The sequence below is a fragment of the Sabethes cyaneus genome, chromosome 3, assembly GCF_943734655.1.
Source record: "Sabethes cyaneus chromosome 3, idSabCyanKW18_F2, whole genome shotgun sequence".
Classification (NCBI taxonomy): domain Eukaryota; kingdom Metazoa; phylum Arthropoda; class Insecta; order Diptera; family Culicidae; genus Sabethes; species Sabethes cyaneus.
Window position 1 is genome coordinate 239,862,689 of NC_071355.1, and position 14,495 is coordinate 239,877,183.

Below are 14,495 nucleotides of genomic sequence, written 5' to 3' on the forward strand. Positions count from 1 at the left end.
GTACAGTCAACAATCGCTGTTGCCACCAATAACCGGTCTTGCCGCTAAATGCCGTTGGTTTCGCCACCAATAGCTGTCGATGGTAAATACTGACCGTCCGTCAGTGCGATTGTGCGATGAATGAGCAGACGGCGAACCAAGAGTACCATTTTATAGTCACTGGCACTGCCGCTGCTGCTTGTAAGCTAGTGTAGGTGGTGAAGGAAACCATATCGGCTGCTGCTGCTTAAATGATTGTCCGACACTGATTGAGCAAGCTATCGAACAATTTCGCATGTCTGCGATGGGGATAATGCAAAATGTAATGTTAAGTGCATCGTGTGGGATTCACGTTGGCCATTGCCCTCTGATTCCGCTTGTCTTTGGGACCGGTGTTGCCGTCAATAGCCATCGATGTTGCCGATTGGATTGGAAAAGGGGTGTGGCTTACAAAGTGGTCTCAAGGTTATCATTTGGATCCAAATCCTTTGGTGTATCTAATTGTCGTCCGTGCCTGTGAAGCTAGGCGATAACAAGGGAAATGTATGGAAAAATTCGACCTTGAATCTTTACACACATTTTCACTATTTAGCGTATAAAAAATTATTATTAGTATGTTACTATAAAATTGCTGGACATTTTATCTATCCAACGACATATTAACTGTTATGTTTCGTTCAGTAGTATAGTAGCTATTAGCGTTTGAAATATTTCATTCAAACGTTACACTTCTATTTCTCGTTTTTACAAAGTGCTACCCAGTCCCAGTATAGTAAACAAAGACGTAGTCCTACGTCAAAAATGTAAATGCGGGCAGAAAAAACGAAAAACGAGAGAGAAAAAGAGATGAAAAAATAAAAACCAAACCAACCGCTTGTAAAGAAGCCTACTTCTCCTCCGAGGAATACCCCTCGCCTACAGGCATTAAAACGAGTACGCTATGCCTGGCAGCGTAAGCACCGCAATTTGCGTACAAATGAGACACAATGCAATCTCAAACAAACGGCTACTGACTATCGGCGGTTAAATGCTAGTTTGTACAAAAATTATGTTATGCGGGTGCAAACTGACTTCCGGCGAAACCCCAAGCTATTTTGGAACTTCGTGAATTCTAAGCGCAAAAACTCTACAATTCTATCGAATGTTTACCTCGATGGCATTGAAGCAACGTCTACATTGGATTCGTGTGAATTGTTTGCAAAGTTTTTTGCTTCGGTTTTCGCTAACAGCACTGCAACTGAATTAGACGCCGAGGCAGCTACCGGGTCGGTACCGCTTGATCTGATTGATTTGAGCACCTTCAAAATTACTCCCGAAATGATTATGCAGGCCGCTAAAAAAATGAAGACTTCTTTTCCTGCGGGTTCAGATGGGATTCCTGCCATCGTTTATACCCGCTGTGCGAACGTTCTGGCTGAACCTTTATGTCGTGTTTTTAATCGGTCGTTTGAGCAAAGAAAATTTCTTGCAATTTAGAAGCAGTCCTACATGGTTCCGGTTTTCAAAAGCGGCGATTGACATAATATAAGGAATTACCGTGGCATAACTAGTCTCTCAGCATCATGCAAGTTATTCGAAAGAATTGTAAGCTCTGTTATTATCTCTCATACGAAAAGTTATATCTCGGTCGATCAACATGGATTTATGCCAGGACGATCCGTTTGCACTAACCTTATGGATTTTACGTCGACTTGTATCTCGTACATGGAACAGAAGGCCCAAATCGATGTAGTGTACACCGATTTAAAGACAGCGTTTGACCGTATTGACCATCGAATACGTTTACGCAAACTTTCTCGACGCACCAGCGTCACAAAACTTTACTGAGTGGTTAATTTCCTACTTATGTGGACGAATTCTACGTGTACAGCTCAATTCCTGTTTATCCACCCCATTTTCAAATAAATCGGGTGTACCACAAGGCAGCAATATGGGCCCATTGCTTTTCTCGCTGTACTTCAATGACATCTCTTTGCTTCTGGGAGACGGTTGTAAGTTAGTCTACGCAGACGATCTGAAATTGTATCTTGTTGTACGATCAATTGAAGATTGTCGTAATCTGCAAAAGCTGCTGGATATTTTCGAGAATTGGTGTTGCAAGAACTGGCTGATCGTTAGTATTTCAAAATGTCAGGTTTTGACTTTTCATCGCATTGCTAACCCTGTTATTTTCGAATACAACATTGATGGTCAAGCACTTGAAAGAGTTGAACATGTCAATGATCTTGGCGTTATTCTCGATGCAAAACTTAACTTTAATCTAAATCGCTCGGCTATTATCTCTAAAGCAACTCGGCAGCTCGGTTTTATTTCGAAAATTAGACGAGATTTTAAGGAACCATACTGCTTGAAGGCTTTGTACTGTTCCCTGGTGAGACCTCTTTTGGAAACCGCGTGTCCTATCTGAACTCCATATCAACTAACCTGGAATTTACGAATTGAACGAGTGCAGAAGAGGTTCATTCGTCTTGCGTTACCTCCCCGTATCCTGATCGCTGTCACCTTACTGGGCTTGACACCTTAGAACGTCGTAGGAAAATTTGGCATGTTTATTGCCAAAATATTGAATGGAGAAATTGATTCAACGAACATTCTTTCAACGTTGAACTTCCGTGCTCCTCAGCGTTCTCTCTGCTCTGCTGGACTGCTACAACCTCAACCGCTCCGTACAACTTTCGGATTCAATGAACCTACACGCTAACAACGTTTCAAATGACAACTTCGAACGTCTTCTTTAGTGGGGCACATGTATGAGTTCGGAGAACCATCGCACAAATTTTTGCAAATGATTTCTAATTCTAGTATTTTATAAGTGACCTTGATTTTTTTTATACAGTTTAAGTTAGTTACTCACTTGACAATTAATGTTTATTTATTATGAGTTATGTGATGTGAATTGTAATAATGTATTTTTGTAAAGATGATGGGTTTTTATGCCTACGAGAGGATGGCCTCAGCTTGGCTTTTCCCCATCCAATCATTGCTCCATGGAGACCTATTAGGTCGGCTGGATAGAAAATTAATAAATAAATAAAAAACCCGAATTAATCCACCTAGCGGCGTGACCTAGCCTTTCTACTGCCACAATAATCATTATTTAATTTCTCAGGAACCTCTATGTATAATTAACTTGACTATATTTTTAAATATCCGTTCCGTATTCCTCAAAATCCTTATTTGCCAGTAAAATTCCCAACGTATTGCGTAGAATAATTAAATTTTCTTTCCTTGGGTGCGTAAATACTTGTAACACCTTATTTAGTTTTATAATCGGTCAGCCTTAACTTTCGGGCTTCAGAGCCACATACGAAACTTGTTTTGAATTGACAATATGAAATATGTGTTCAGAACAGATTTTTTGATAATTAATTAATACCATGTGTTCAAAAGTTAGCATCTTTGAAAAACAAGTGTTCAGAAAAATTATTATTATACTTCGCCTTTGAAGACAAAGGATATCGACAACAAAATGATTAATCTTAAAATTTTACTATTAGTTTGCTTGGCTTCAATTTTGCAATATATCTGAATTAGAAAAAATAACTGAATAGAGCATTAGATATGAAAAAGAGAAATTGAACTTTTTCTTAGCTGGCGCTCCTTCAGATAATTATTTTTGCATGAAAATCAAAACTTATGCTTCTTTTGAATGTACTTTCATGAAAAGATAGTCATTAGCTTGATCGCATCGTTTTTACAATGTTGGAGGGTTAGGAAAACAAGAGGGTTGCAAAAGCTGCGCCTTAAATATGCTTGAGAATGGGAAATATGATCGTTATGATTTCCAGTGCTTGTCATTTTTGATTTATTTGTTGAAACATGATACATGACATAAGACATCTGTCCTTTAAAATGTCACTAACGAAAACAAATCTTACAAAATTATTACCGTGCAACGTTTACTTCCTATTTTTCATATAACATTTCTAAGCTCTAGTATCTATTGATTGAAAAGAGCATATATTGATACACAAAATATGTTTGAAACTTGTATAAATTTATTTGGAAAAATCAACTCACTAGTATTTTTAATCCTATATACCACTATACCTAAGGAAAGAAGGAAAGCCTAGGTGCTACATTCCGTTATCGAAACTTGACCTTCTGTTTTTATACGACAGAGTTCGCAGCCAGCTGTTAGAGTGCAGGACAATTGCAGGGCCAGTTGCTACGATCCTATTGACTCTAACAGCCTCTCCCAGTCGAGATTCTATACTATACCTACATGCTTAAATTAACTGCTATTCTTCGCTTTTGCTTTTCTTGTACAATTGTGAGCAACAGTAAGTGAAGAAAATGACAATTGAATTCTGAAACCAAAGAAAAGAAAAAGCTTTTCGATTGAATCCCACTATTTAATATTTATTTGCAACAGATACGTAGTTCGCCTACGACGTGCAGGCTTCATCAGTGTCTTATTTCAAAGCGTATACGTATCTGTCGCGAAAAAATATCAAATAGTGGAATTTAGTCGTAAAAGTTTTTTCTTTTCTTTAATTTCAAATTTCGTATTCCACTAAGAGGCTTCAAAAATTTCAGACTATTGATTCAGAAAAGTGAGAAACATCTTTTCTTGAATTTCAATGCAAATTTAAAAATTGCAAATTGTCATCCCAAGTAACAATTTGAGTTTTATTACACTCTTATGATGGCATTCAAGACCAAAATTGGTCATGAAAACCACCATAAGAGTACAATCAAACTCACATTGTTGCTTGGGATCACGTACATGCACATACATACATACATACATACATACATACATACATATATACATACATATATACATACATATATACATACATATATACATACATACATACATACATATATACATACATACATACATACATACATACATACATACATACATACATACATGCATATATACATACATACATACATACATACATACATACATACATACATACATACATACATACATACATACATACATACATACATACATACATACATACATACATACATACATACATACATACATACATACATACTACATACTACATACATACATACATACATACATACATACATACACACATACATCACACACATTGAATACAATCAACATTTGTTTTGAATTCACACGTTTCAACGGTTTAATACACGGTGCTTAAGTGTTAAAGTTTAAATAACTTTTGAATGAACCGTCCGATTTTCAATAACTCGGTTTTGTTTGATAGATCTCAGCAGTAATTTTCAAATAATAATAAAATGTGTGATGTTTTTCATTGAATTAATGCTTATATGTTACAAAAATATGTTTTTAATACTGTTTTTTCACATTTCTTTATGTAACTTTCAAACTACAAGCCCAATCGTCATGAAATTTGGAAGTTAAGGGTTTGCAAGGCTCCTCCTTCATATGCAATCAATTTTGTTCAAATCGATTAAGGGACCTATGAGATAATGAAGTCCCATATTTTTCATATTTTTATACATAACTTTTGAACTAAAAGTCCGATCAGTATGAAATTCAATAGCGACCAATGGGACACCTAGACCTTTCATTTGACACTAAGAACATTAAAATCGGTCCAGCCATCTCCGAGAAAAGTGAGTGAGATTAAAAGCGTCACATACACACACACACATACACACACACACACACACACACACACACATACATACACACACACAGAAAATGCTCATTTTTCGAAACTGAGTCGAATGGTATATGACATTCGGCCCGCAGGACCTTCTTTCCATTTCCGGTTTTCCAAGTGATTTCTATACCTTTATACTATATATTTATATAGTAGAAAGGCAAAAAAGCGTGGAGAAGAATGGCGAGAGCTAAAAAATACCGAAATAGGAAACGAGGAAAACGGGGAAAAGGGATCCAATGGGATATAAAGGAAGGTGGTGAAACAAAAACAGGAAAATATGACAGAAAAAAACGAAAAGAAAAACAGGAAATAGGTAAAACGGAAGATAAAAACAAGAAAAACAGGTGATAAAAAAGGAAAACCAGTAGGGAAAGGGAAAAAAGCGAGACAAAAACAGAATAAACGTGACAGAAAAGACGAAAAACGGTTTACCAAAAAGAGGAAAGACGAACATGAAAAACGAGAAGGGAAAAAATGAGTTAGAAAATGACAAAAAATTGAAACGTCAAAAGGGCAAAAGAGAGGAGTTAACAAATGCGAAAGAGAATAACAAAAATTGAGTGAAAAACAGGAGTGAAAGTTCCAATAAGGCAATTAAATTCATAAGAATTATTGTGCTCAATTGGGATAACAGTGCACTGACTGAGTACTGAGTACTGACAACCATTACGAATACTGGTGATATGTCGAATAGAGTACATTGATCTAGGATGTAGCATACCACAATAGATCTAAATGCTGGTCGCAGTGATTTCAGCTCCAATAAACAAAAATTTCGAGTAAAACTTCTTGTCCAATTGCTTGTCTAATCTTTAATGTGTTTAATTTAAAGTCCGATTTCAATTTCAATTTCAAATTAATACAAACTCAAGTCGTATATAATATCGATTTCAAGTTCAATTACAATTCTAATTTCTAGTGCAGTTTCAAGTCTATTTTCTAGTTCAATTTCAACTTCGATTTTAAATCCAACTGCACCCGATAGTCCCAAGTCTTCAACCTAATCTGCCGATATTTTTGTGACGAGTAAAATAACAGATTCGTCACCCTACGATTAGTCCGTTATTCCAGATCAAAACATTTCTTTCAGGTCGGGAGCCCTACCTTTTGTTTAAGTATGGGCACGCAAATGGCGTCAATGAATGTTCTCAAATTGTGGGTTGATCCTGTAAAAGCTGTATTTTGGAAACAACGGCTGGTCAAGAAACCTAAACCGAAATATTTTGGCAAAATACAAACGATGCAGCAAAGAAGTTTGATAATGATAGCTGAACCAAAGCAACGGAACGAGTGGAAACCTAGCCAAGCAGTCTGTATGATTTCGATGCAGGATGACCGAAATAAAAGGGCCGAGTAGACGTGAGTTTTACCAAATAAAATACATAATAAATTAAACAGTGCAACATAAACAATGAAAGAAATGGATGAGCTTTCCAAACTTGCTCGTCAACGCTCGTCATCACGCTACCGAGGGATCCTTGAACACGACCTTCCCCAGAAGCAACCACAAGCAGTTAGTAAACGGACAACGTTAACTACTGGAAGTACTCTCCCAGCGGGGTTTCCGATGAACCTTTCAGCGACAGGATCGACTGCTAGGACTACTTGAGCGAGCGCGAACGTAATCCTAGACTGTCCTCGCTCACCCACCAGCCAGTCTGCTTCGGCAGAGACCGTTGCCATTGTTTTTACCGGTGCTACCGCTGTTTCGGTAATTCGCATATCAGCACCGAGATTCGAAAAGAGCAAGCTCTCGTAATACCGAACCGATGCCATTGGAGGTATTAACTAGATTTTACGACATGCCAGCAGCGCACCGGCGTGCCGGTAGCTGCATATCGCGTCGTCGCCATCGTCATCGGCAGGTGAATTGTCGCTGCAAGACAGCAGCACTCCGATGCGGGACGCCCAACATAGTCCTACATAGTGTTGTGAGTTGAGGTTATTGTAGCCACGGCACACAAACACATGGCACTGGTTCTCACCATTTCAGCAGATGCACTGGAAAGAAAGTTACTGCCATTAAACCGTCACCTCTGGCCGGCATGAAGTAACGGAAACGAATGGAAATTTTTCCCGTGGTGTTCCACCTACCTGCATCAGGACAAACAAACAGGGGAGAAAAAAAAGAAAACCATCACAACGAACCGCTTGGAAAGGTGGATATTTACCCATTACGTTGCTACAGTGAGCACCGTGATTAAATTAAATTCATTCTGGATCACGAATCACGATTTTTCCCGGCTTCATGCTGGCGTAATTTCCACCAGAAGGGGCTACGGGGCTGGCTGGCTACGTGATTTGTTTTTCCCTTTCCGTCCCCCAATCCCTCACCATACATGCGAGGGTCGATCGGATGGACGAACGAAGTAGAGGAAGTTTTTCTACCCATTATCACCGGTGTCAATATTTACGATACCATCAGCGTGTTAGGAAAGGATCAGTTTTTTTACCGCTCACCGGTCTATGAATCCATGACGAAAGGATTAAATTTGTCGCTGTGATTTGTGTGTGATGGGTGAATGCCGAGTGTTTGTGAGGCTCAGAAATAGAGATGGAAATTGCGTGTGGCCAAATCTAGTCGCTCTGGTTGTTAACTTATCATTCGCGGCAATAAAGTTGGATTTCAGCAGGAGCTTTTGTGTATTTTAAATTACACCAGCAAAAAAACAACGAAGATAAATCGAGAGCAAATCCAGGCGATAAACGGTGAAAGTTTTATACTGATTGTGGTGGGATGATATGTAATTACAGGACAAAATCCATCGGTTTTATTACCTCAAAAGGTGTGCAATAAAAGGTGAACGGTTTAATTTTAATTTAAAATGGGTTGGATTATTTTCGACTGATGATTTATAATGCTGCGACGAATTAATTGAACCCTCTGCAAATGCTCTGTCACGATCCCATTTGTAGAACTTTAAACAACAAACTTTTTCTCTGATCAATCATGTATCCAAAATGAGTTGCCAAAGACGAACTGAACTACTATCGCTTACAGTTACGATAATTGAGCCCGAACCCGGAAGCCGGATGGAAGGCCAGCACAGAGGAAAGCATCTTTAGCATCTGCCCATTGCACTGGTGGCGGGTAGGAAGACATCTCAGAATGTCAATTAGAAAGAAAAAATCAAAAATCTGCTCAAGTAAATGCTGCAATGGCAAGCAAGATTGGTTGAACTTTTCCTCTCTGTTTTGCGTCACATTTTTCTACGGGTTTCCCCCTTGGCCATTCGCTGCGCTGCGCTGGCCTGTGCGTGACTTCCACATAGCTTAACCGGGAAGGAGTCGAAGGACGGCTAACCCAGCCTTCAGAACTCACGAGATGATGCTCCTCAATAAACTTTCCTACTTACACACTGCTGGAACGACACAAAAAACCATCAACGGCGAAGGAGAAGACAAGTACCTACCGACGACGAACCGCCGCCATGTGCCGTCGTTGCTTGGGGGCTCGGGAGGCCAAGCCAATCCTAGTGATTGCGCCATTGTATAGTGGATGCCCGACGATGGGTGCTGGCTGGGTGGGTGTTTGGTTGGTGGAAGAAAAAGAAACTTTTATGCTACTTTCATGTTTAAATTTCGAAAGTTCTTTCTCGGTGACGATGCTGGTACTGGCGGCTCTCGGAGCCCAGAGTGCAGCAAGTACTTGGCAGGAAACGGAACAGATGGCTGTTAAATGAAGCGAAATGTTATCTTGTGTGCGATACGTTTAATTTTTAAATAAAATTGTGAACATAAAACTTGATTCTCCTTCGACTACTTTCCGTTGTCATTGTTATATCTTCTAAAAGATGTTGTTTCCCTTTGTTATCGGTACTAACATTTCGCCGGAGTTGGATTAAATAGCAGCTGGCTGGGAGAGCACTACAACTGGGATGCTTTCCGCTCTTCCTTATTGCTTCTCTGTCTCTTACAGCTTCACAATAAACGTGAAATGGGATCAGTCATGGCGCATGGAGTCAAATAAAATAAGAACCAACCATTCGCCACAGCACGGAACAAAGCTTTGTCCTCTTTCGCTCTATCTCTATGTCAGGTCGAACTTCAAACAGGACGATGATGGCGACGAGACGAGAACGCTTCGAGATGTGCAAAAAAATAGAAGAAACTTTTCATTTCGATGGTTCCATTTTTCACCGTCCCTGTCAAAGGTGTGTAGCCGGAGTCGAATGTGACCAACAACGAACCTGCTAGGTAGCAACAAATTGCAGCAGCAAAGCTGCCGGAGAATGTCCGTATCGCTTCGTTTGTCTTGTTGCATCGATCTGTTAGCTCTTCTTTCGGTGCAATGTGTGTGTGTGCGAAACGGAAACAGATTGTGGTTGCAACCGTAACGGTAATAGGCAAACTGTGCACCGAAAATGCGAAGCTGTGTTAGCTCTTGTCTGTCGTTTGCTTTATGGATGGTTCCGTAGTACAATTGATGCCCGCCCGTATGTGAACTGTTACCGTTTGTCGATAGGTTGTCGATCCCTCATGGAAAAAGTTTCACCATTCGAAACATTCTTTTGAGATGTTTTTTCTTCTTTTTTCTCTACGACAAAGAGGAAAAGTTGTTTACTTTGATGCCATGGGATTGATGAACTGCTCGAATGTATGGTCAAGAACAGTCTATAACAAACAGGGCTTAAAAGTTTGTAAAGATTGAGATTCTGGCACTCTAATAGAGGTATTCTTTAAAAAATATTTGTGGGCTGGTACCGAATGGTCGAAACACAAATGGCCGAATCACAAATGGAAGAAATCCAAATGATCGAATTTCAACAACAGTCACAGAAGGCCGAATCCAATCATGAAAGGCCGAATCACGAATGGCCGAATTTTTTCGGAATGCCTAAATAACTATTCAATTAAAAACCCGAATTAATCCACCTAGCGGAGTGACCTAGCCTTTCTACTGCCACAATAATCATTATTTAATTTCTCAGAAACATCTGAACAGAAAAATAATGTTAACACAAAAGATAATTTTTGCAGACTTGAATGAATATATATAGAAAATTATAAATTAATCCTCTAACGGGTCTACAGACGGCCTTAACTTTCGGGCTTCAGAGCCACATACGAAACTTGTTTTGAATTGATAAAAAAGAAGAAAAACAAAAAGTTATTTATATCCTTTAATTCTACTACTGTGTTTTATTGATAAATACGTATTTCGGTCTCGACGTGTGACCTTCATCAGTATCTAACTAACTTACACTGGTTTGTTTTGAATTGACAATATGAAATATTGTTCACAGCAGATGTTTTGATATTTTGATATTAATACCATGCGTTCAAAAGTTAGCATCTTTGAAAAACAAGAATTCAGAAAAATTATTATTATACTTCACTTATGAAGAAATAGGATATGTACAACAAAATGATTAATCTTAAAATTTTACTATTAGTTTGTTTGGCTTCAATTTTGCAACATATCTGAATTAGAAAAAATAACTGATTAGAGCATTAGATATGAAAAAGAGAAATTTCTTAGCTGGTGCTCCTTCAGATAATTATTTTTGCATACAAATCAAAACTTGAGCCTCTTTTGAATGTTCTTTCATGAAAAGATAGTCATTAGCCTGATCGCATCGTTTTTACAATGTTAGAGGGTTAGGAATCTGTCTGTCTGTCTGTCTGTCTGTCTGTCTGTCTGTCTGTCTGTCTGTCTGTCTGTCTGTCTGTCTGTCTGTCTGTCTGTCTGTCTGTCTGTCTGTCTGTCTGTCTGTCTGTCTGTCTGTCTGTCTGTCTGTCTGTCTGTCTGTCTGTCTGTCTGTCTGTCTGTCTGTCTGTCTGTCTGTCTGTCTGTCTGTCTGTCTGTCTGTCTGTCTGTCTGTCTGTCTGTCTGTCTGTCTGTCTGTCTGTCTGTCTGTCTGTCTGTCTGTCTGTCTGTCTGTCTGTCTGTCTGTCTGTCTGTCTGTCTGTCTGTCTGTCTGTCTGTCTGTCTGTCTGTCTGTCTGTCTGTCTGTCTGTCTGTCTGTCTGTCTGTCTGTCTGTCTGTCTGTCTGTCTGTCTGTCTGTCTGTCTGTCTGTCTGTCTGTCTGTCTGTCTGTCTGTCTGTCTGTCTGTCTGTCTGTCTGTCTGTCTGTCTGTCTGTCTGTCTGTCTGTCTGTCTGTCTGTCTGTCTGTCTGTCTGTCTGTCTGTCTGTCTGTCTGTCTGTCTGTCTGTCTGTCTGTCTGTCTGTCTGTCTGTCTGTCTGTCTGTCTGTCTGTCTGTCTGTCTGTCTGTCTGTCTGTCTGTCTGTCTGTCTGTCTGTCTGTCTGTCTGTCTGTCTGTCTGTCTGTCTGTCTGTCTGTCTGTCTGTCTGTCTGTCTGTCTGTCTGTCTGTCTGTCTGTCTGTCTGTCTGTCTGTCTGTCTGTCTGTCTGTCTGTCTGTCTGTCTGTCTGTCTGTCTGTCTGTCTGTCTGTCTGTCTGTCTGTCTGTCTGTCTGTCTGTCTGTCTGTCTGTCTGTCTGTCTGTCTGTCTGTCTGTCTGTCTGTCTGTCTGTCTGTCTGTCTGTCTGTCTGTCTGTCTGTCTGTCTGTCTGTCTGTCTGTCTGTCTGTCTGTCTGTCTGTCTGTCTGTCTGTCTGTCTGTCTGTCTGTCTGTCTGTCTGTCTGTCTGTCTGTCTGTCTGTCTGTCTGTCTGTCTGTCTGTCTGTCTGTCTGTCTGTCTGTCTGTCTGTCTGTCTGTCTGTCTGTCTGTCTGTCTGTCTGTCTGTCTGTCTGTCTGTCTGTCTGTCTGTCTGTCTGTCTGTCTGTCTGTCTGTCTGTCTGTCTGTCTGTCTGTCTGTCTGTCTGTCTGTCTGTCTGTCTGTCTGTCTGTCTGTCTGTCTGTCTGTCTGTCTGTCTGTCTGTCTGTCTGTCTGTCTGTCTGTCTGTCTGTCTGTCTGTCTGTCTGTCTGTCTGTCTGTCTGTCTGTCTGTCTGTCTGTCTGTCTGTCTGTCTGTCTGTCTGTCTGTCTGTCTGTCTGTCTGTCTGTCTGTCTGTCTGTCTGTCTGTCTGTCTGTCTGTCTGTCTGTCTGTCTGTCTGTCTGTCTGTCTGTCTGTCTGTCTGTCTGTCTGTCTGTCTGTCTGTCTGTCTGTCTGTCTGTCTGTCTGTCTGTCTGTCTGTCTGTCTGTCTGTCTGTCTGTCTGTCTGTCTGTCTGTCTGTCTGTCTGTCTGTCTGTCTGTCTGTCTATAAAAATGGATTTCTGTCTGCCCTATGTTCATTATAGAATCGAAAACTACTGATCTGATCGGAGTGAAAATTTGCACTGTTTTTTAATGATGGTTTGAGACCCCTCCCCCCTGGTAGGGGAATAAGGACTCTCATATAAATAAATCAGAAATTTTTGCGTAACTCAAAAACTAATCGAACTCGAGAAATTTTAGACTCTTTCATAAACTATTAATCAATAACAAGACCACCAAAAACTATCAAAACATTAGATAATTCAGCGCGAGACGGCCACAGGCCCCGAGTGTTGCCAGCGACCTGTCGTCAGAAGCGCCGGCCCCTGCGGGGAGCAGCCCCCCGTAGAGATCATCTCTATCTAGGATTATTTATTTTCCTAGATCTACTGACTTTTATTACTTTCCTTCAGTTGGGTCACCTCTGCAAAATGGTACTTTCTACGAAAAGATTTCCCGTGAAATGGTACATCCCGCGTAAAGTTTTTCGCGGAATGGTATTCTGCGAAACTCTATATTCCGCGTTATGGTCAACCGAGAAATGATGTTCCGCAAAATGGTATTCGGCGAAATAGTTTGTAATAATGACGAATATTGAAATGCTATCCGCTTTATTTTATCAGGCGAAGCAATGGGGTAGTTGTTTTCTACTTTACTGTGAGGAAAATTTGTATATGAGAACACCCATGAACTCCCCAGAAACTTGCAAAACTCGAGATTGTGACAAAGGTCAACCGAAATTCACGATTTATGTACAACACTGTTTAATTTGTGGCAATACGAAGTTTGTCGGGTCAGCTTGTATATTTATAAAGATAGATAGAAGACTCGGCTAATTAGATCCGTAACTTCGAGATAAGATAGATAGAAGATAGAAGATAGAAGATAGAAGATAGAAGATAGAAGATAGAAGATAGAAGATAGAAGATAGAAGATAGAAGATAGAAGATAGAAGATAGAAGATAGAAGATAGAAGATAGAAGATAGAAGATAGAAGATAGAAGATAGAAGATAGAAGATAGAAGATAGAAGATAGAAGATAGAAGATAGAAGATAGAAGATAGAAGATAGAAGATAGAAGATAGAAGATAGAAGATAGAAGATAGAAGATAGAAGATAGAAGATAGAAGATAGAAGATAGAAGATAGAAGATAGAAGATAGAAGATAGAAGATAGAAGATAGAAGATAGAAGATAGAAGATAGAAGATAGAAGATAGAAGATAGAAGATAGAAGATAGAAGATAGAAGATAGAAGATAGAAGATAGAAGATAGAAGATAGAAGATAGAAGATAGAAGATAGAAGATAGAAGATAGAAGATAGAAGATAGAAGATAGAAGATAGAAGATAGAAGATAGAAGATAGAAGATAGAAGATAGAAGATAGAAGATAGAAGATAGAAGATAGAAGATAGAAGATAGAAGATAGAAGATAGAAGATAGAAGATAGAAGATAGAAGATAGATTGATGAGAGGTATTAAAATGAACAGAAGATACTATATTGATAAAGCAAAAGCAAAAGATGCTAACAAAAAGAAGAAAGATCTGTGTCTCAGGACTGCTGACTTGCCGTAGGACTACGGACACTACAGCCGAAGCGTACTTCCCACACACAGATATTAAGTATTAAATTTCGTCAGTTAAAACCAGTATTAAAAGGTAAAGAGTAAAAAGTCTATACTAAAAATGCCCCAACGGGAAAAGTAAACTCCTGTTAATTTACTTGAAAAAAATATATGAGTTTT